General features: G+C 36.1%; 1 protein-coding gene across 4 annotated transcripts in view; it reads right to left on the bottom strand.

The window, feature by feature from the left end:
* Positions 1–21,815, bottom strand: part of SORBS2 (sorbin and SH3 domain containing 2) — a 204,180-nt gene that overhangs the window by 157,592 nt on the left and 24,773 nt on the right. For 3 of the 4 annotated variants that reach the window (XM_056489219.1, XM_056489223.1, XM_056489224.1), the window contains exon 2: positions 710–803. The exons of the other annotated variant lie outside the window; for it this stretch is intronic. The gene's annotated coding sequence lies outside the window, so the exon portion shown is untranslated. The remainder of the gene's footprint in view (positions 1–709; positions 804–21,815) is intronic. 4 annotated transcript variants of the gene reach the window in all.

Here is a 21,815-nt window from a genome sequence, read left to right on the forward strand (position 1 = left end):
GTGAGATACATAATTTGCAGTGTCACTGCCTTTAGTCCTGGTCAAGGCCTTAATCAATTGGCCCAGTTGCTTTCCCCTAAACCCATCATTGCTTCCAGTGGCAGCTTTTTGAATTTTAATTTTCCACTTGAAACCTTTGATATACAGTCAATAAACTTGAATTTATATTCAGCATGACTACAGGAAATAGTCAGGAACAGAAATTTTGTTGCCTTTTGGTGTGAGGAAGAATTGCTAATACATTCCTCCTTTATAATGAGTTATCAGAAAACTTAATGACTTATCACCTTTTCCAGTGGCATATATTTTAAATAGAGAAACTCTGAATACACTATTACATTTATGAGTACCAAGCTGGGCTTTTTTTCATTGGCCAGGGTTAAAATTGAGGAAATGTTCAAGCTTGTAAGTGAAACAAGAGCCCAGAGTTTTAAAAATGTGTGGGGAGACAGAACTGGTATTTCTAGTGTACCAGTCCAAAATGAAACAGAATTCCATTTCCCACCTAGGAGCACATAACCAACTTGCATTTGCTCATCTGACTGTAAGGTGCAAACCTAGCTCCAATTCCACTGTGCAAATCCTCACACTACAAATCCTCACACTAAATTCAAATCCTTTATCCACACACAGAAAACACAAAACATTTATTTTTTTGTCAGCATTCCAGTCGGGAGAAGGAGAGAGGCATCATACAGTAACTGCTCACCCCAGATTTGGCAGCCAGGTCCAATCCCAAATACTGAGTCTTCTGTCAATGGCAGCACCAAATCACATGACAATATCACACTGCCACTTTTTCCCTGCAAAGGCAGAGGTAATTGCCAAGTTAACAGTACCTTTGCCGTTTCACAGCTTTAGGACCTGAACCACAGCTTTACAGTTCCAGGCCATTTACTGTTAGGCCAGGAAAGCCCCAAAGGTTGAGGGCCACAGCCAGAGCCACTCTTGAAGAATGCAGTCTAGAGCTCAGGATGCACATTTCCTACCCAGATTTATTATTCTCTTCCCACTTATTAAATCCTAATCTACTGAATTGGTCCAGGCCAGACTAGATCATCAGGTTAATGTGCTTTTACAGAACAGCTATGCTGACATATAAGCTTATGTCATTTGTCTGAGTTCATCCAGAATTATTTACAAATTTAAAGATCTAGTTACAACCATGGGAAACAAGCTACAAGAATTCAGAAAATGCTTTTAAAAAACATCATGTAATCTTTTTGGTGCAGAGTGGCCATGTCTCTGTAAGAATAAAGAGAGAGTGGTGAAAGTTGAACTGTCCCTCAACACGTAGTATCCTCAGTGAAAATAACATACACACAACTTGTTACACTTAATACACAACTAGAAAAATAAGACTTCATAATTAGTACTCTGAATGATGAAGGATGCAAATACATTAGAAAGCTAAATTCAAGAACAATGGAAATTTTATTGCCTATGGAATGAGTCACAGGATTTGAATAAGGGCAAATCTCAGTTGTCAGTTTACACACTTTCTTGTCAGACAACTCCTTGTAAGACCTATAGTATCAAGAAAAGAAGTGGCAGTGAGTCAGTCTTACAACACATCAAAAAACAAAAAATTCAGTTTCATCCATTCAGTATAGTTTTGTAGCTTGCAATGAAAAACATATTTCATAGCCAATTGTTTTCAGTGCTTCTGCACTGGAACTTTACTAACAGCTAATTATTAAGAGAGTTTTTTTAAAAAAGTATTTAAGTACACTTGATGTTTCTGCTCTGACAGTAATCATGGAGTCCCCAAAGAAAAAAACGTAGGTGGAACCAATTATTTTTATTGAAAGAAAAAGAATTCTTTGTTACTAAAAGGATCTGAAAAGCATGATTCACAGCATAGAGAATATTCAAAGTTATAGTATGGTGACTTTTATTTCACTATGAGAAAAGCAGTTTCCAATGCTGAGGAAGGCAGAGGTTCGCTGTATAAAGCTGAAGACTTCCTTCTATCAGATTTAGAATTCAGGCAGAGATTTGAGTGGAAAATTAATTTTTAAAAAAAGATTCCAAAGCTGTGCATTGTTATCAGGTCCTTTAACTAAGTTTTCCTACCATAATAAAAACTTCAAGCTGCAAAATATTTAAAGTGTATACCTTGGTAAATTAATCAGACAGGTTTGGTTTGGACTTTTTGTTTTGGTTTCTTTTTGCTTTCCTAAATTTTTCATTAAATTCCTTAAGTTCTAGTAATTTGATTTCCTGATAAGTAATAAAACTATTTTTTAAAAGTTCCAAGGAACCCCAGTAGAGCATGCAGAAATCACATCTGTACATTTTAAGCAGCACACTCTTTTACTGCTTCACAGACATTTATTTTCCAGTGTACCTACAGTTGGTAAATGAATTAGTGAATATACATGTGTGTCACTATAAGGTAGCATGAGAAAAAAAATTGTGTCATGATTTTCAGGATTCTTATCTCATTTTTCGTATTTGCCTTTACATTTTAAATACCTTTATTAATCAGAGCTAGTAGCAGAAATAGGTGAAGTGATAGAATTTACACTGACTGTCTTATCTGATGAAAGTATTAAAAATAAATTCCAAGATCTAGATATTTCCAAAAGGTATCAGGATTTGTGTTCCTAGGGTAATATAAATGTGAACTCTGTTCAACAAGAGTAGCTGTGGGAACTTTCATAGCTCTTGATAAAACTGTTAGTTGTAATTAGGAGCTACAATGGAATTACTGATAACAACCCTGAACTGAGCAGTTATTCTAATTCTGCACAGTTAACACCTTTCAGGGGAGTACTGAGTGGGTGTATGTGTATTCCCAGGCTCCAAATAAAACTCAGCCTACTGTTCCATCTGATGCAAGACAATTTTCAAAAAACAGAGAACTTGCACTTCTCTCCTGTGCAGTATTTGAAAACAAGTTTACAAGAGAGTTAACTGCCTTTGCCAGGGGATGCTCTAGGCAATTGCACTGAATTATCAGGGAGCTTTCATGAGTACCCTGAAGCATGGAAATTGTTTTGGATAAAGTCACATCAAAATGGTTTGTTGTCCATGGGTTAGCCATATCCTGTCCCTAAGGACAGATAAATGACAGGAAAAAGATCTCACACCAAAATATAAGATAAATTATGCTGGAAAGAAATAAATCTTTTCACTCAGATGCACTCATAGGAAGGCCAGAGAAGTCACTGTATTTCCCAACATGAGCTCTTTGCTCCCCATTTCCTGAAGAGGCACAGCCAGCATCAGACTCTGCACAAAATGTACATAGTATGGATACAGCCCATCCCATCTCTCTCTTTCATATTCTTCCAATAACACAATTGTGCCCTTGGTACCACCAGCAGGGCCCCAGTGACCAAGCCTGCCTACAAGCATCTGCTTTGTGAAATTGAAGATTTACACTTCAGTAAGGTATAGGCTTTGAAAACACTGCTAAGAGCCAAAAAACTTGTGGGAGTGCAGCACCTAGCTGCCCTTCCAACACTTCTACCAAAAGCTGGAAAATAGTCAGAGCTTGTTTCTTGTCTTTAGGACTACAACAGGCATTCTATAATTAGGAAATTAAATCTGAGAGATACTGTATGCCTTCTTTGTAAGGAACTCCATATCTCTTACTGTAGTCTGAACAAATGCAAAGTTCTAGTGTTTAAATGACAGTAGCATTAAAACTAGTGATAACCATAAGGAGTTTCCAGGAAGCTGAAGTCTAAAGTAAAATTCCAGCCTTCTGAAGGGCTAACTTAACTGAATAATTTATTTTTATTTTCTTATCACTTGCTGTAGCTTGGGGTTATTTTAGAACACTAGCTACTTATGAAAAACATGCATTCATTAGTAGCCACATCCTGAGGAATATGTGTCCATTACATCAGCTGAGCTAAAACTTGTCCCTGTTTTCAAGCACTCAGACTCTAGGGAATAGCTACTTCTTTAAACAGTTTCCTACCTTTTCCTCCCAAAAGCCCAGTGTAGTCAGAACTTATTTTCAAAACATTATAGCATTTTTAGTTGCCAGAATCAGACATATTCAAAAACATTAAAGCAGTCTTTGTTTATAATTCTACCCAAAAAATGCTAAGCTAAATATTAGGCTCATCTTTGGTATTTAGACTAATACAAATAGAAATCATAGTCAGAAGAATAGGTTTTTTTTGATTGGTCATCAGTGATGTCATCAGTTCAGGAAGTTATATAATCACATACTGTACATTCCAAAAGAATGAGCTGACACCTAGTCTTTTTAGCTAAAAAGTGACACTTTCACACTTTGTCAATGAATTAGCATTCATTGAAGGTCTATAAACAGAGTGATATGTACATTTCTGAGACTCATCAGCTTAATTTATATATAGTCTGCTGAAAGACTGGCTTGCTAAGAGCATACTTTAGAAGAGAGCTGCAAAACAACTCAGCCTCTTCTACTGCCTGGGCTCCCACCTACAGGAGATGCCAGAATTAGCACTAACATTTGGTTAAGTGGTGGGTAGGAGCCCTAACTGTATAAGTAGCTAGCTCAGTGTATAGAAAACTGTATGATGAGAAGTCAGTGTTTGATATGCTGAACTCAAAAGAACCTATTCTGAATATCTGCAAGTCTTGCTCTAGTTTTAGTAGCCTCAAGTTTCACACACTTCAGAATTGTATTAACTCATGTTTATCATTAAAATATCACATTTTTCCTCTTTTATCAAGAGTAATCAGTGTCTCCTTTTACACTTCCCTGTAAGTTTTCCAGATACTCTAAAGGATACCATCATACTTGTCTTTCATAATTTCATGCTGATTTACATATCACTGTAAGGACACTCACACTGTAGTTAAACAGCTGATGATGCAGTTAAGATTTGTTCTGCTAGTTACTAGAAGGTATTGGAGAGTCTGCACTTCTTAATGGCATCATCCTGCAGTGAGCTGATGGTAAAAAGGAAATTTAGGTGCAGAAAGAAATTTTCAAAAGAAGCTTAGCCATAACAATATCTTCTCATAGTGTCTTGTCTATTTTAATGAGAATTTGGTGCCACCATAATAAACCGTATAAATTTATAGTCACACACTTACATTTCCAGCATTTCAAAGCTTGCAACAAAAACAGAAACATAAGCAGGAATCTTACCAATCTGACAAGTCTTGCCTGTTTGTTTTGGTTGGGCTGGGGCATGAAGCAGGAGGGAACAGACGTCAGAGCAAGCAGTCGACCAGAAGAACTGGTAAGAGCACACTTACATTTCCCCACCTATGTCAAACTGAGCTAAAGGCAGCCAAAGAGAAAGGACCTCTAAGAACTCTAATACTATTTATCTACTTTAAAGGAGTTATCCACATCTCAGTCTACTCACTTTAAAATTTGCCTTTACAGAAACATCTGTCCAATCTTTTCCCTCTCAGGGGAGTTCTGATATCCTTGAAAGCAGCAACACTTCTCCTGCTTGCACTATATATGGTCTGTAGAGAGATGTGAAAATACTGATGGTATTTTTGGCCATGCTGTCTGCATTGGATTGGTCTCACTCATTTTTAAGTGTTCTCAAAAACAAAGAAGGCAGATTTCTTTCCAAAGAAATGATACACAGCCCTATTATGACACTCTCCAATTAATTTTTTTGTTTGTTTTTAATCAGATCATCATCTTATTCTAGTTATTTGGTTGTATAAGGTAAGACAAAGCCCAGGGTAGCAACTTGTTGCAGTGTGGTTAATTATAACCACCATATCAAATATGAGCTGCCATTCAAGTTAATCAAGGTATTCCATTATTTTTATTATCAGGTTAAGAGAATGAGATCATTAGCACTATCAAGCTATAAAAAGCTGTGGCATAACTGAAAGCTGATGCAATCCCAAAATAAACTTAGAAAGAAGTTTTGTCTTTTTCCAAATAGATAATTTAATTCTCTTAAATATCATTACATAAACACTTGAGACAGTTGTAATTTAATTTTAAAATATTTAGATTGTTAATACAATGAAAAACATCCGTTGGATATCCAGCTTTCATAAGGGTAGGAGTTATTAAAGTGCTTGTAAAGGTAACATTATAAAATTTTTTGGTTGTTTTTTTTTTCCTGGATGACTTCCACCACATTTTACCAATAATTTTTTTTTTTTCTAAAATGCTAGGTCTTATTTTACAATGAGATTTGAAACTACAGTTATGGTCACACAGATTCACATGATCATAGAAAACATCCTACAGGCCCAATACCATCCCAAGTCTCATCTGTGCAAAATCACTGCCCTTTGCCATTGCATTTACTTTTTTTTTTTTTTCCCTCCCAGATTAATCAATTGATCTAAGATTCAGAAAAAATTCACTCCCTTACAACACTTGTACTCAATAACAATTGTAAAATGGGGAGAGTATTTAATCTGTATAACATTTGCATATTAAGTATTTATTGTTCAAAAATAGTATATTAATATATTAGATCTGAAAAAAAATCTAAATGCATTAATAAAGCAATGATAACATTTACTGAAACATCACAAAACTAGATAAATTAATCACTTTAAATCAGTGAGTGAATTTTGATTTGTATTTTTCATCCCTGACCTGTTGCCTAAAGCATCATTTCTTCATTTTTGGGAGAGCTTGTGCACTCAGAATGAGATGAAAATAAATATTAAACTTCGCCTCTGAATTTAATTACTCTGTTTAAAGCAATTATCTAATTTTCTTGCTCCTCTGCCCCTCTCAAGAGGAGAGGTCTCAAAGCTTAAGAGAAGACAAATGCTTTTTGGTGTATGAAATTAGAAGTTGAACTATAATTTTTTTTTTTTTTTAAGTAGTACATCAGCTATTAAGGGTCAGAAAACTAAGATGCCACAAAGATTTTACTATGATTACTATGATTTCTAGCCCAGCAAGTAGGTTACCAAGCAACATTAATATAGAACATTTCTTTTGTATGTACTTCTCTGCTTCAGGGATCAGGATATGTCTGGGAAAGACTAGCAAAAAACCTCTCTTTGAGAAACTAAGCATAAAGGTAATTCACAATCTCACTAATTATTTCAACCTACTCAATCTTGAATCTAGCTCAAAAAATATGTGTAAAACATCACTAGAAAAATCCTCGAGTGTGAAACTACATGCAGTCCTGCTAAAAAAAAAACTCTCCTCCAGAGTTCTCTTCCCAGTGCAAAGTGATGAAGCAACAACATGTTCTGTCCTGTGAGAAGAAATCTCCATCTTCTACTGAACTGAGGTCTTACTACAGGATTCCCAGTATTATTATTACAGATAGAGCCACACTGGTACAATCCATCACAAAGCTGTTTACTTATGATTTTTCATGAAAAATTTTTATTGGTAAAAGCCATAAAAATTGAAAAAAACCTTTCCTATGCTGGAAACTGCCCTGACCATGGATTCTTATCTTCACTCATGTAATTGGATTTCTGAAGGCATAATTTCTGGCAGGTAGCTCTAGCCAGTGATTATCACAAATCGTGGCCAAGAGTCCTTTGTTTATGGCTTAGCATCATAAACCAGAATACTGGCATAGCAGATGTTTGGCAGCTTCCTTATTCAAGATGGATCCTTGTGGCCCTCCTCCACTCATGCTGATATTTTAAGAGCTTTGTTTAGGAGGCAATGGTTTAAGAAGCATTTTCTAGTAAATTTATTTGTAAGTTAATCTCATTAACAAACATTTACACTCACTAACAAGCTTTAGCCTCAGAAAACTTCAGTGGTGAAAGACGCACATGGATATTAAGCAATCCTGAAGGGTTTCAGTAATCACTATTGCACAATGAGATTATACCATTCAAAACATATTTTTTAAAAGAATATGGACATTTCAGAACACTGAGGTACAAATATTAAGTGCACTAAAATCTGTTTACTTGTGGTCAAGCAATCACATATAAAACAGAGAGTACCTGTTTTGTCTTGAGTAGAGCCAGGCTGTTTGAATATTCAAGGGGAGATAAATGTCTTTTGTACCTAGTGAAGTTACAATGAATGAAGAGGGCACATATAGAGAAAGATACAGTAACTTTGTAGGACTGAAATTGAAATGTGCAGAATCCAAAAGTCCATAATTATATCCAGCCTTCTGACAGAGCAGCTACCTTACACTGTTTTATTTTGACTATTCTAAGTGTGTTGCATTTTCATATGATAAATGTTTAAGTAAGTAATTGGAAACTGGTATTAGATGGCTTACTACAAATTCCTATCTGTGTTAATCTGCATCCCTTAAACACAAAAGAAGCTTTTCTTGTGAGTATATCACTATGCTGGGCAAATCATCATTCCTGGCTGAGCAGTTCATTCCAACCATTCTCAGAAGCACAGCTTTTACAAAAGCACTTCCAAGGATGAAGCCAAATGCATGCCAGGTTTTACAGCAGGTAGTCAGTTCCTAGCATAGCAAATAGGACATACCTAAGGACAAAGAATAAAAACCAACAATTCACACCAAAAATTACCCAAAAAACCCTTAATGGGTCACCTGATGTTGAAACACTGCCTTTACCTTTTTTTTTTTTTAATTCTGAATCTGAAGTTACCAAAACAATTTAAATTTTTTTATGTGTCTTGGGTGAAGCTTGACATTCAAACAAGGATTTTTGACCCTTGCAGCTTAAAAAATGTAAATTAACTAATTTTATATGAGACAGCAGTATAATTTGAGGTGCAATAGTGCCCCAGCCCACTTACTTGTTCAAGAGGAAGGCATTCCAAATGAATAGCAAAGTGGTATTTGTATATGTATTATATGCCTGGAGAGAAATTTCTAGCTAGACCTTTTCTGCAATCTTCACTTGGATTAATACAAAGTAGTTTATGAATTGTGACAATGCACAGAACACAAATTAGAAAACAAAACTAGAGATCTATAGGTAAATGTCATAGGGAAGGCAAGTACTGTTGTACTGACTGAATTTTAGGTGCAGATATGGGAAGAGATATTCAGTGCTTTTGAGTAACCACAGTCAAGATCACCTTTCAGGCTAATGGATACCCAATATAATTATAAAAACATATGGATTTACTCAGTAAAGGATTCTTCATTATAGGAGTATATTCTAGTTCAGAGATAAACAGTTAATTAGGTCTTGTAATTTCTGAGCACGATCTTAATAAGTGTTTAAAACGTGAAAATATTCATTTACTCATATGGTATGCTCAAATGCTTTTGGAAACTGATAAAATGTCCATTACTACTTACCAGGAATCCACATTAATAGTAGTGTCCCCATGATAAGTGACCCCTGAATGCAGGATTAGGGCACTTGGAGCACTTCCATCATTTACTACCTTCCTGTACTGTCATGATAGAAATAAACCACTCATCTAAACAGAAGATTTGATATGGATACCTAAACCCTATTTAGGAATCAAAAGCAGAGAGTAAAGCAAGAAGATGTCTGAATTCTAGAAACCAGACACTGGAGGTTTTTATTTTTTATTTTTTTTCTAAGGGAGCTTAAATAGTTTGTTTTCACTATGTTGAGTTTCCACAGAACTTTAGAATATGACTAAAATGTAAAACAATTTTGAAATTCAGATTTCTTTTTCTTGTTTTTTTCCCCTCCTGATCTCTTTGATTAAAGCAAACAGTAGGACATTTCATAAAGGTTCTAATGTTCTAGAAGCAGTTTGCTGTTCATTCATCTTGTAAAACATACAGGCCAAATAAGGCACCTTAGAACAGGGTAGTCTGGCACCAGAGATACCACACAGAATCACTGAATCAAGTTGAAGAAACCTTTAAAGTTATCTAGTCCAATTGTCAGCCCATACCAATATAATCACAACCGTACTGTTGAGAAAAATCCTGATATACTTTGTGGCTACTAGTTGCCCCTGGTCCTCAGTCAGTAGAGAAAATAAGTTTAGATTGCATACTGCAAACCAGCATGATTCAAGCTTATGAAACAAATGCCTTGGTACTAGCATGGTGTGAACCTCAGTTCACCAGTTCAGTCTCAGTAAGTTTTGCTTGGTCAGGCTAGAGATTAATCTGCTTATCTCACTGATCCTACAAGACATCCTTTAGCTTGTACTACACATCAATCATTCCTCAGGAGCACAGTTTGGGATTCATCACAAGTCTGTGAAGAATGCTATATTGAGCTGAAATACAAGACATTGGATAACTAGATGGTTTCACTCAACAGCTTAGTAACATAAAACTGCACATAAACCCAGTTCCTGTAGTAAGTACACTGCAGAGTGACAGCCAGCCTGGAAATAGGTGTTCTCTGAGGAATCCCTACTGGAAGCAGCACAAAGTTCATTCCAGCCTGTGATCTGTGCATCAGAGGGAGCGAGCAGATTCACATAAGAACAAGCAACTCCACAGAGAATAGGCAAACCTTAAAGCACTTGAAAGGCTTCAGTACATATCTGGTATCTTTTACTATACAGTTCCTTTTAATTAAAACAAAATACAGCAGAAAGGAAATATAACCTTGGAATTAATTATATTACCAATAACTCTAGCTGAGGAGTTCAAAACTCAGTTTTACAAGTGACTTGTTTCTTAGGATTTTGTTGGATTTTCTAGGTCTCATTTTAAGATTCACCACAAAGTACAAAAAGCCCTTTCTTTCTACAAAAGTGTATTAGACTACAAGTATTTACTATGGAGGCTTTGGGGCTTTTGAGTTCAAAACTCAAAACATTATACTGACATAGCTGATTAATGAACTGAGAGCAGGAATTTTTTTTTGGTGAAAAGTAAGCTTAATCACTAACACAAATTTCAATTAGCTACACTAATCAGCATGAACAGTAGCAATGAAAGGTTATCTGAATTCTCTGAACTGTGGAAATAAAGCTGCTACTTCAGATAAAGGGGTGTAAAGAAGCAGCTCAGGGGAAGTACTGGGTTTGAGCAAGCACCTGCCTACTCCCTAGGCTGTGGAGAGTAGAATATGTGCAGTCAGTATTCTCACTTGAGTGTGGAAGTGTGTGCAAGAGCCTGTATGCAATCTGTGCAGGAATATGAACAAACACAATAAAAGTAGCTGCCTCACAGGAAAACCATTTCAGCCACTCTCAAACAAACAACATTCGATAATTACATTTTCGAAACCTATTATGTCCTTGCTAAAGCATTTAGGATTCAAAGCAGAGCTTTCCTAGAAGGAACACACATAGTATATTGAATTATTCAGTCTTTAGCTATACTTGTTCAGATGACAAGTACAGAAAATCCCACTTCTGGTAAATCCTGAAGAACTGTTTTTATCTCATTAGGAGCAGGAATATAGATGGCATGTAATATGTAGCTATTTTATTTAAAAGTTTTGGAAATTTATCACAGTTAAACCAAATTTAGTTTGGTTTTTATACTACTGATTTTTATAATGAGTTTTTATACTTTTAAAGTTGTCACAGCCAAGCAATATAATCAGGCCTTATACATTAGGACATGCCAGCCCAAGAGAAAAAAGTGATGACAGGAAAAACCTGGAAGGCATGAAAATACTTGTGTCCCTCCATTTTTTACACACCAGTATTTCCTTCCTAGCTCTTACAGAAACCTAAGACTCCACATAGGAATAACTGCTTGTATGTAAGCTGTTACACTTCATCTTCTGGGAACTGGGAAGTGCTATTCTTTAAAAGATAGACTAGGCAAGAAAAACAGTTGGGAGTTAAAGTAATTATGTATAATTACTCAGTGGCAGAAATGAGAAGTCTAGATTATATTTCCAGGAGAAAGCATTTCCTAAGTATAGCAGCAGGGCCACCTCAGAGACATATATACCCAACTACCTTTATTAACATATAAATACCTTTAAAATTGTACTTTGTAAAATTAGGAACTGCTTAAAGAGTGCAGTTGTTATGTTGAACATGTTTGCTGTACAGAAGGTAAATTCAAATTATTTCTTTCTATCCTCACAAGTGCTCAAAAATAATTTAAGCTTGAACATAACACTCTTGCCAACTGTTCTATACACGAATCCTTAAAGATTATTTAACTTTTGATTTATTCAAATCACCAAGTGCTAAGAACATGCTTGTTATCATATAAAGCATATTATTTGTGCCTTTCCCAACAGGCACACAGTGCTATTTAGAAGTACTAACATAACATATCAAACACGTTGTCAAAAATACATATCAGTATTACATTTTAAAATTTGTTGCACAAACTCCATAATTGCCTTTGGAAACAGGAGACACCACAGACAGCATTTGCTTGACACTCATATGCACTGAAATGGATAGAAAAAGCTAGACAAGATAACTTGAAAACATGAGCTCAAAGGACTATAATACTGAAGAGTGGTTTAATATAGTTTTCTGCTCAACAGCAACAGTTTTGCTGTTGAATATTATCTCAGTAAGCCTACAATTTGTCTGAGCTGAAAAAAAATTTAGCCAGGAGCATACTCTCCTATTAAAATTCAAAAAGTACATTACATTCCCTAATGTTTTAAGGATCAACTTTGATATCTTTAAGTTTCAAAACTCCAACACAATATGAAAAGTTGGTGTAGAAATTTTCCAGCAATGCCTAGGAGTATTGCAGATACAGTGATGTTTTGTGGTTAAAAGTGTCAAATATTACCAGATAATTCATCCCCAGATGAAGATACTAGACTATTCACTTTATTCTCACATCAGCTCTACTAATTTTGTTTCTACCACTACTAAGATTTTGAGTAAAAGCAACTACAGGAGCAACTAGATGAAATAACTGCACTTCTTTAATGCATTACATTACTTTTTAGTTGTTTTGGACTCCTTCTTCAACCCCAAAGATCTCTATAACATATTCACATAATCACAACAACAGTGAGGTTGGAAGGAACTTTAGAAGCTCATTCAGAGCAGAGCCTGCTCAAGTGGGATCAGAAGAGCAGGTTTTTGGGTCTAACAGTTACAAGGATGGAGATTTTCAGCCTCTATGGGCAGTATTTTCCAGTGTTTCATCACTCTCACTACACAAGATTTCTTGTGCTCAGACAGAATTACATGCATATGAGCTTGGGGCTGGAGACAGTTGGCTTACTCTGATATACACAGATATTTGAGTCCCAAAGTGCAGCACAGTGGCACTGCCTTCTGAGATGCCAGCCCACATAGAGCAGCTCAGACACAGGCTCTGGGACACTCCTGCTCAGTGTGTGCATTCTCTCAGGTGTTCAAGGCTACAGTATACACACAGCCCTTCAATCAGATTGAAACCTGGGACTGGCCCTTCCAGGTAGGTACCTTTGCTCTTGTTCCTTCACCGACCTGTGAAAACATGAAAGGACATCTTCCTGGGCACAGAAAGGAGAACTTGTCTTGCAGAAGTCAAACCTCAACAATTAGAGTATTCTATAAGACAAAGCAGGCAACAAAAGCTGAAGGTGAGGGGAGACTGAGTCAAGTTCTTTAATTTCCTGATATTTTGTCATGCTGCTATACAAGAAGGAAAAGTTCTATTATTCAACTGAAATTAGTTAAATGACCAGTACCAGAAAAACCTATGTTACAAACATGGAATTTTTCCCTGCTCAGAAGTGCAGGGAATCAAGTACAGTCCTGCCCTTTGTGCTGTCCCTTGGGAGTTCTTCCTCGCTGTAGAAAGCCACACTATTCTTTGGCTGATAAGTGTCTATTCTAGCACACACTGTAGAATTGCCTTCAGTATGTGCTTAGAAAGATTTAAGACACACTGTCTGCTTGGCTTTCAAGGTCTGTCTTGTTTTGCTCACCCTCCTGATGCACCTCATTTGTGTTACAAGCCTAGGAAAGGCTGCCTTTCCTCAGGCCTAGATAGAACAAGGACACAGCAAATGCTCCTATTATTGGATCTGTTGAGTGAAAAACTGACCTAGAAAGGCTGCTCTCCTTGTGTAGAAAATTATATTGATCTGTATACAGGGGACAGAACTTGTCTTAATAAAATCCAGTTTATCCTAGAAATTAAGATTTTCTATATCTATGACCAAGGGGTTTGGCAAGTGATTCTTTATAGCAGTGTAGAAAAAACATTGCTTCATCAGAGAAATCACAGCTTCAAGAAAAAGCCTGATTTACATACTTCTTCAGGATATAGTCTTACATATTCAGTATTCTTGAACAGGCACTGGACTAGAAAAGTTACAGCCATTTTTCAAATTTCATTGCAACATTGGTGGGATTTCTGAAATGACAGTATTGATAAAACAAAGAAAATTTCTGTGCACATCATTTACTTTACTCCATAAAAGTGTGAAGAACAATTAACAACCTCAAGATCAAGTTTGATTGATTAAATCAACTATGTCTAATTGACTGGTCAAATAGGCAAAATTTAGCTGACCTTGTCAATTACAAGCTGTCAAGAGAGTTTTAAAGTCATGGATTTTAGTATCACTGGACCAGAATTCTAAACTGCTACATGCTAGGAGAAACAGTATGGAGATATCAAGGTATTTACAAGTCTCATGAAACAACTATGACTACTTATATTTTTAATTTTTTATTTTATTTTAATACTTAAAATCTAAAACACAATAAAAATAATTTTCTCTTCTGAGCTGCCATGTGGAAGATATCTTAAGGATTGTTCTATCTTTATGTAAACTTCCTCAATTATATAGCACATTATATCCAGTAGGTGGTACATGTAGAAAAGTATAGAAAAGCAGTCAAATATATGCATGTTTGTGCCTATTTCTATCTAATAAAATTTGTTAGCTAATACTTACATAAGTACCTATAAAGTTTTTTTCTTTCAGTTATCAATTGCAAACAAAAGTAAATGGAAGCATAATTTTGAAAATGATAGCCACCTTCAAGTTTCATTATGTTTGACACTAAGGTCACATTTCTAATAACTGCAAAGGAAGGATTAAGACATCCCACAGTTTTGCTGACTGTTTCACTTACAATTCTATGTCAGAAGAAAGGATGCAGAGGTACTTGCTGCCAAAATATTTAAAAAGGGGAATTTAACCTTCAATTAGCTGAATTTTTGCATTATCTCATTATACATGTGATATAAAACAGGTATTGTTGCTATGACAAGACCTTGTATGTATTTAAATAAAACATAATTTAGTCTTGAGTTTAAGTTTCCTCTTGCCAACAGCATAAGCAACTGGTCCACAGCTACTAAAAAAGACATTTAAACATGACTTAACATTTTCTTCTTGATAGACAATTTGATATCTGCATTTTTGATGACACCACTATCAGGAATTTTCATATTATTTTGGTATGTATGTAGGTTCAGAGCCCATATATGTATACAAATTCCCCTAGATATTATTTACAGCCTCTGGATTAGACAGAGCTTTATCTTATTTCTCAGTTTAGCAGTAGACTTAAAAACCCTCATGGAGGGAAATCGTTGTTTTTAAAGCATGTTAGCTACCTCTTCACACTTCAGTTCTTTCAGAAAATGTAGGTCTTTGCAAACATAGAAGTAAACCCATCTGCTATTATCAGAACTTAAATGAAGATGAAGCTTTTAACAGCATTATCCAGGGAATTCATGTTCTGGTCATTATTCATCAACTATTCATCAAAAGTCCTGATCCACTTTCTTGTCAACCTATCAAGTGAATATTTTTCTTGATGGTTTTAGTAATTTTTCCTCTTCATCTGAGTTTGTGATTTGACTGCATTGAAACAATATTTAATTCACCCTCATTTTATGAGAGAAGTGCTCTCCTCTTGAGTACTATCAATATGAGATTCAAATTAATTGAATTCTTACATTCAATATACAGATTCTTTTTTTTTTCCCTGTATAACTAAAAGCACAGGGTTGTGATACCTGTAAATACATGTAATCTGGATATATTTGTGTTTCAGGCAAGTAATTGTTTATTTTACAGAAAGCACAGCAAACAGCACACAAATACATTGTAACTTATGATACAGCCAAACAAAACCATTTTATGTAATCACATAACATGACCATCAAAGGTGCAAATCAAACTCTGTATAGAATAATTTAGGTTGGAATAGATCTCCAAGATCATTGTGTCCAACCCTGGAACAATCACCACCTTGTCTACTAGGCCATGGCACTAAGTGCCACATCCAGCTGTTTCTTGAACACTTCCAGGGAAGGTAACTCCAGCATTTTCCTGGGTGGTCCATTCCAATGCTATGCAGCCCTTTCTGTGAAGGAGTTCTTCCCTGATGTCTGATCTCAACCTCCCAAAATGCAGCTGGAAGCCATGTCCTCTGTCACTTGCTGTCTGGGAGAAGCAGCTGGCTCCCATCTGGCTACAGCCTCCTGTCAGTTGGTTGTGGTGAGCAATAAGGTCTCCTCCTCTCCAGGCTAAAAGCCCCAGCTCACTCAGCCCCTTCCCACATGACTCACTCTCTACCCTCTTCACCTGTCATTCCCCTGCCTGGACTCCCTCCACCACATCAATGTCTTTCTTGTAGTGAGGGGCCCAGAGCTGGACACAGCACTGAGATGTGGCCTCATCAGTGCTGAGTACAGAGGGACAATCACTGCCCTGGTCCTGCTGCCACACTATTTTTGATATGATCCAGGATGCCATTGGCCTTCTTGGCTACCTGGGCACAGCTGGCTCCTGTTCAACTGCTGTCAGCCAGCACCTTCAGGTCCAGGCTCTGATTCAAGAGTTTCCATCCACTCTGCCCTCAGCCTGTAGTGCTGCAGGGGTTGTTGTGATCCAAATGCAGGACCTGGCACTTGGCCTGACAGCCTCATACCATTGGCCTCAGTCCATTGACCCAACCTGCCCAGATCGGTCTGCAGAGCCTCCACACCTTCCAGCAGATCAACATTCCCAACAACTTAGTGATGTCTGCAAACTGACTGAGGGTGCACTTGATCCCTTGTCCAGATCATCAATGTGGTTGCATTTTGGAGGCATTAGAGTTACAGTCCAAAACATGGAACAATATAAGTACAATATAAAGACTGTAAAGAAGTGGGATATCCTGCCAAATATTGAAGAAAAATTACTGAAAATCCCCATAAATAGACATAAAGACATAATCCCCCATAAAGATAAAAAGCAGGCAAGATCCCCCTTTTTGTTAGGGTGACAAAAAGTATAAAACTAAGAATGAAGGAGAGAAAAAGAAATACACGCTATTTCTGAATTCTCTCGAAATTAAAGCCTGATTGTCTTGACTTCCTTGATTAAGAGCATCAAGGACAACTGCCACCAGTTCTAAGTCCATAGCTCATCAATTCTCAGATATTGTGTACTTGCAGCTAGCACAAGGCATGCTTAAAGGCCAGTTTGGTGCACACAAGAATTGCATTGTCATTACAGGCAAAAACTTACTCTTTTGTTAATGCTTGAATTTAGTGAAGTTTTGTTCTAAAGTTTGAAGCTGGTCTAATTGAACAGTTTCTAAACTTGCCTGCCACAAAAATCTCTAGTTTACAAATTGTATAAACATTTCTGTTCTAACACTAAAATTCATACTACTCTAAATTAAAACAGGCTCTCTCCAGTGTCCAACTGAATCCATAAAAAGGATTGTCTGAACAGAGTGATGTCAGTACTTCCTACTTTCCTGTCAGCATCATTAGTACAGGGATCTGAGCTGGTCAAATTCTGATTTCTCTCTCAAGGCTGGGGTCTTTGTTTGTCTCTCCACCACAGAACTTCAGTCTATGCTGAAGTGGACTATTGAGAATCAGTCTACGCTATTGGCTTAATTAAAACTGTCAAAAAATTCAGTGCTGTATTAAAAAAAAACTCTACCCTTCTAGATACTCATGGAGAAGCTACAAAAGCTGGTATTTTATAAATGTAAGTAGGATAAAGAGATTGGTGCCTTCCATATTTTTATCTTTGGGGGTCTAGATTTTTTTAAAAGGTATTTTTAACAAAAAGAACTGGATTAATAAATGTGAGCCATCTGCTGTAACTTTTGGTTATCTTTGTAGTATATTTGCTATACTTGGCAGAGTACATCCAAATCAATTTTGTGGTGCTCTGGTTCCCATTGTTTTCCAGGATTATTTTAAGAGCTGAGACACTAACAAGAATCAGCCTTATCAAAAAAGAGTAACTCTCCATTCAGAATGTGACCTCTGGTCTTGGGTACTATCATCTCCACATCTGAGACAAAAGAGTTTTGCTAAAACCCTTTACACTCTTTTTCTAGGATCTGTCCATTCTAGCTAAGAACTATCTGAAACTGTTTGTGACCACCCTTGGAAAATCACCTCCAGTATGATTAGACAAGAATATCTCAGCCCATGTGTTCACACACACCTAAAATAGCTGCAGGTCAAAGTCCACCTCCTTAGTTTTTCAGAAACTAGAATGTTTTTTGTTGTTATGAATTACTCTACTACTCTGCTACGTGAACTCTTATAATTTTGTTCAACTGTACATATGATGCAAGGGATGGGCAAGCCATAGTTGTAAACTATTACAACTGCATATGCCCTGTAAATGTTACTGGATTTTCTTTGAGAGTAACACAGATTTTTCAGAAGCTATAGATAAAATTTTGTATGAAAGGAAGTTTCAAAAGCCTTCACCACTATAGAAGTCATCAGCAACTGAAGTTTCCATGCTGACTACCTATACTACCTTTAAAAAATTGTTGATGTGAACTGTACAATTTATAAAACTCAAATCAGCACTAGGCAAAATGACAGATAGCAAATATTTTGCTCAAATACCAGTAGTGCAGCTTTCATACTGCTTTCCCAGAGATTTTAGGACAAATAAGAGAGAGGAAAAAAAAAAAGATAGCCAAAGAACTGTTGAATAAAGTTTAGCCTTCTGAAGTTAATTAAAAAAGCCAAAGGGAATATTATAGTAGTGTAGAAACCACAGATGAAAAGAAAGCTCTCCCACTTATTTAAATAAATGGGAGGAGAGAGTACATAGACCATTCAGGCTGGAATAAAAGAGCTACAAAGTGCCAGAAGCAGAGATGTTTGACTTATGATAAAGAACACAGTGTAACTTTGAAAAGTTTAGTAAACACAAAGAATTAGTTCTTTAGAAAGAAAATTGGGACAAACTATGAAGTTAAAGCTTGTAATGCAGCTAGCTAATTGAAATTCAAGCATGTGGCATGATAAAAAGGACAAGAGTCATGCTTAATATAACCATTTATGAAGAATTAATATAAGAATACTTTAATCTACATTCTAGTACATTTCCCAGTAATTGATGCATATAATCTCCTTCTTTCTTTTCTGTATTAACTAGTTATACTTCATCATACATATTAACCCAACCAGTACCATCCCATCCCTCAAAGCTTTAATTACAAATCTCAGTGAAAGGGGAGATATTTTGGATCAAGACAGCAACAACATCCAAAATTTCTCTCCATACAATGTCCTTTTTTAAAAAATATTTTCTCCCAGTTTAGAATGAGCTCAGTATCTATTAATCAGCCAGATATCCTCAGCTTAGAGAATACAATAAAATATAATAGTATTCCACTACTTAATCTTCCAGCCACACTCCTCAATCCACTTGACTTTTAGGTAAATCTTCAGCTAGTAAACCCTCCTGCCCTACCCTTCTAGGGCAGGATCTACAGCTTCACATTTCCTACATTTATGTTTTTCTTCAGCCAAAGAAAGTTATCTAAATCTTCAGTACTAATTCCTTGCTGGGCAAAGGGAACACATTAGTCTGACCTTAATAATTATGACATTACAGCACAGAGTTAACTGAAGGGCTCCAAGTCCAGAGTAGCTGAAATATTTCCTGCAGAAGGTAATATTGCAGAAAACTAGCAGATTTTTTAGCTGTGGAATAGCAATTTCAGATGATGCTATGAAGTAATGTTAGTTAAAACAAAGATCCATTTCTTTATAATGATCCTCATAAGGAACTTTAGGTTACTTACTGCATGTTCAGAGTGCTGAACCCCAGAATTTTATACTACAGTTTAAGTGACCATAACATTGTGGTGCAAAAGAAAACACATTTATACTGTTAAGCAACAACTGTCAGAATTTGATGATATTACTAGTTCTTTAACATATCATCAAGACAAAGTCTGCTTAGAAACACAAGTGTACTTTGCATAAAGCAAAAAGTGAATTATCTAAGGTGACCTATCATTTGAATAATAAGCCTTGAGAGCACAATTTAGGAAACAGCTGCCACAAGTTTTTTGGGGCAATTTTCATTTACTTCTCATTGTACCTCATGAGCTTTTAAATTCAAGTACTGTTTCTACAGAAAGGCTTTTGGAACATACCCCAAACACACGTAATTTATTATGATACTGTTCTCAAAAAGACTATACATATGTATCCCCATACCAGAGTGGTAGAATGGAACTACTTGTACCTACACTTAAACTGAGACCTCCAACCCTGAACTATGGGCACGGTGGTGGCAATTTTTTGGTGAAATCATCTTGTCCCCTGAATGTTTGATAAGTCAAGAGCCCTTCCTTTGCATCTTATGGATCCATGTTTCTCAGAAGTACTTGGGCTCAGTAAAACTGTCTTTTCCAATTAAAAATACCACAACAACCTTAAGCAAAACTAGGAAAACTAGAACCACAGAGTTGGAAGGCAATATAATAGTAATGCTGTTCAGCCCATATCTATATGACGACAGATTTGATGCAATATTTGCATATAAAAAGTTTGAATACCTGCTTGAATAAAATCTCTGTGAGAGTCTTATTTTGAAACAAGAACAATTTGTATTTCTTCAATTATTTAATTTGCTTTAATAGCCACTTTATTTTAACAAATCATTGTATGTCAAGTAGAATGTTGAGTGCTTGCTCTATTTTCTTGCTAAAAATATGCTGATGGGCATGAGCAGTGGTGCCTAGACACACATAATTAGATTTTTCCTTATATGCAGCAGTTGAAAAGTTCATTTGTTTGCATTGAAAAAGTCATAGTGCAACAGGCAAAAATGGAAAGGACTAAAATAAAAAACTTTAATGAAATTACTGCAGGAAATTTTCCTGGTTTCCAGACTTGATTATACATGGGTAGATTTCCCATTCTACAAAGGGTTTGTCTTCAGTACAAGGGTTATATGCTTTCCAGCTTTCAACATATATGCAAATAAACAAAATTCAACATGAAGAGTGAGCAGAACTCCTCAAGTCTTTTTAAAAGGGTAATATTTTATGAGCACTAAATATTGAAATAGCGCACTCTCTTCCACCTCATACATAAAACACTCAGGACAAACAACTAACTGAAGTGCAGTAGAAATCTTCAATATAAAAAAAAAAAAAAACAAACAAGACAGAAGTATTCTGTATTTTTGTCTGCAGGAGCAATTTTCAAGTTTTGCTTGAAGGGCAACAGCATTTAAGCCATTAGAAGATTCTAGTAAAAAAAAACCCCACTGAACTATGTGATAAGATACAGTCCTGAACATTTTGCTGGACATCAGCCCTTATCTGCCTGTCTAATCCAACATTTACTACATCATCTGCTTTAACATCCTTGTTACTCTCACGGCTTTCCCAAATTACTCAATAATAACCAGCTGAAAGTATTGTTCAGGCTGTCTGGTTAATTGCATGCCCAGTTTTCCATGCAAGAGGAATGTTAGCAGATTTTTTGACAGCATTTTTTGCATCCCTCAAGACAGCAATGAAAGAACTACCAAAAAAAGCCCAAGTAAAATTCTGGTTGGAAGATACTGCTGGAGGTCATCTAGTCCCAATCACAGACACAGATAGGGGCTTCAGGTTCTGGAAAGGGAAGGTGTTTATGTGTGACCAAAGGTCTGTAAAATACCCATAGCAGGAATATTTGACAAACTTCCTCACAACACAACTTCAACTATTTTCAAGGTAGGCTAGCAGGTAAGTAGATGGTAAAATCAAGAGATTATATAAAGAAATCCCCACTGTTCACAGAGCTGATAGCCCATGCTGTTGATTTTAATGTGTTTAAAGGTAATTATCTTTTGCA

Source organism: Oenanthe melanoleuca, chromosome 4 (assembly GCF_029582105.1).
Source record: "Oenanthe melanoleuca isolate GR-GAL-2019-014 chromosome 4, OMel1.0, whole genome shotgun sequence".
NCBI classification, from domain to species: domain Eukaryota; kingdom Metazoa; phylum Chordata; class Aves; order Passeriformes; family Muscicapidae; genus Oenanthe; species Oenanthe melanoleuca.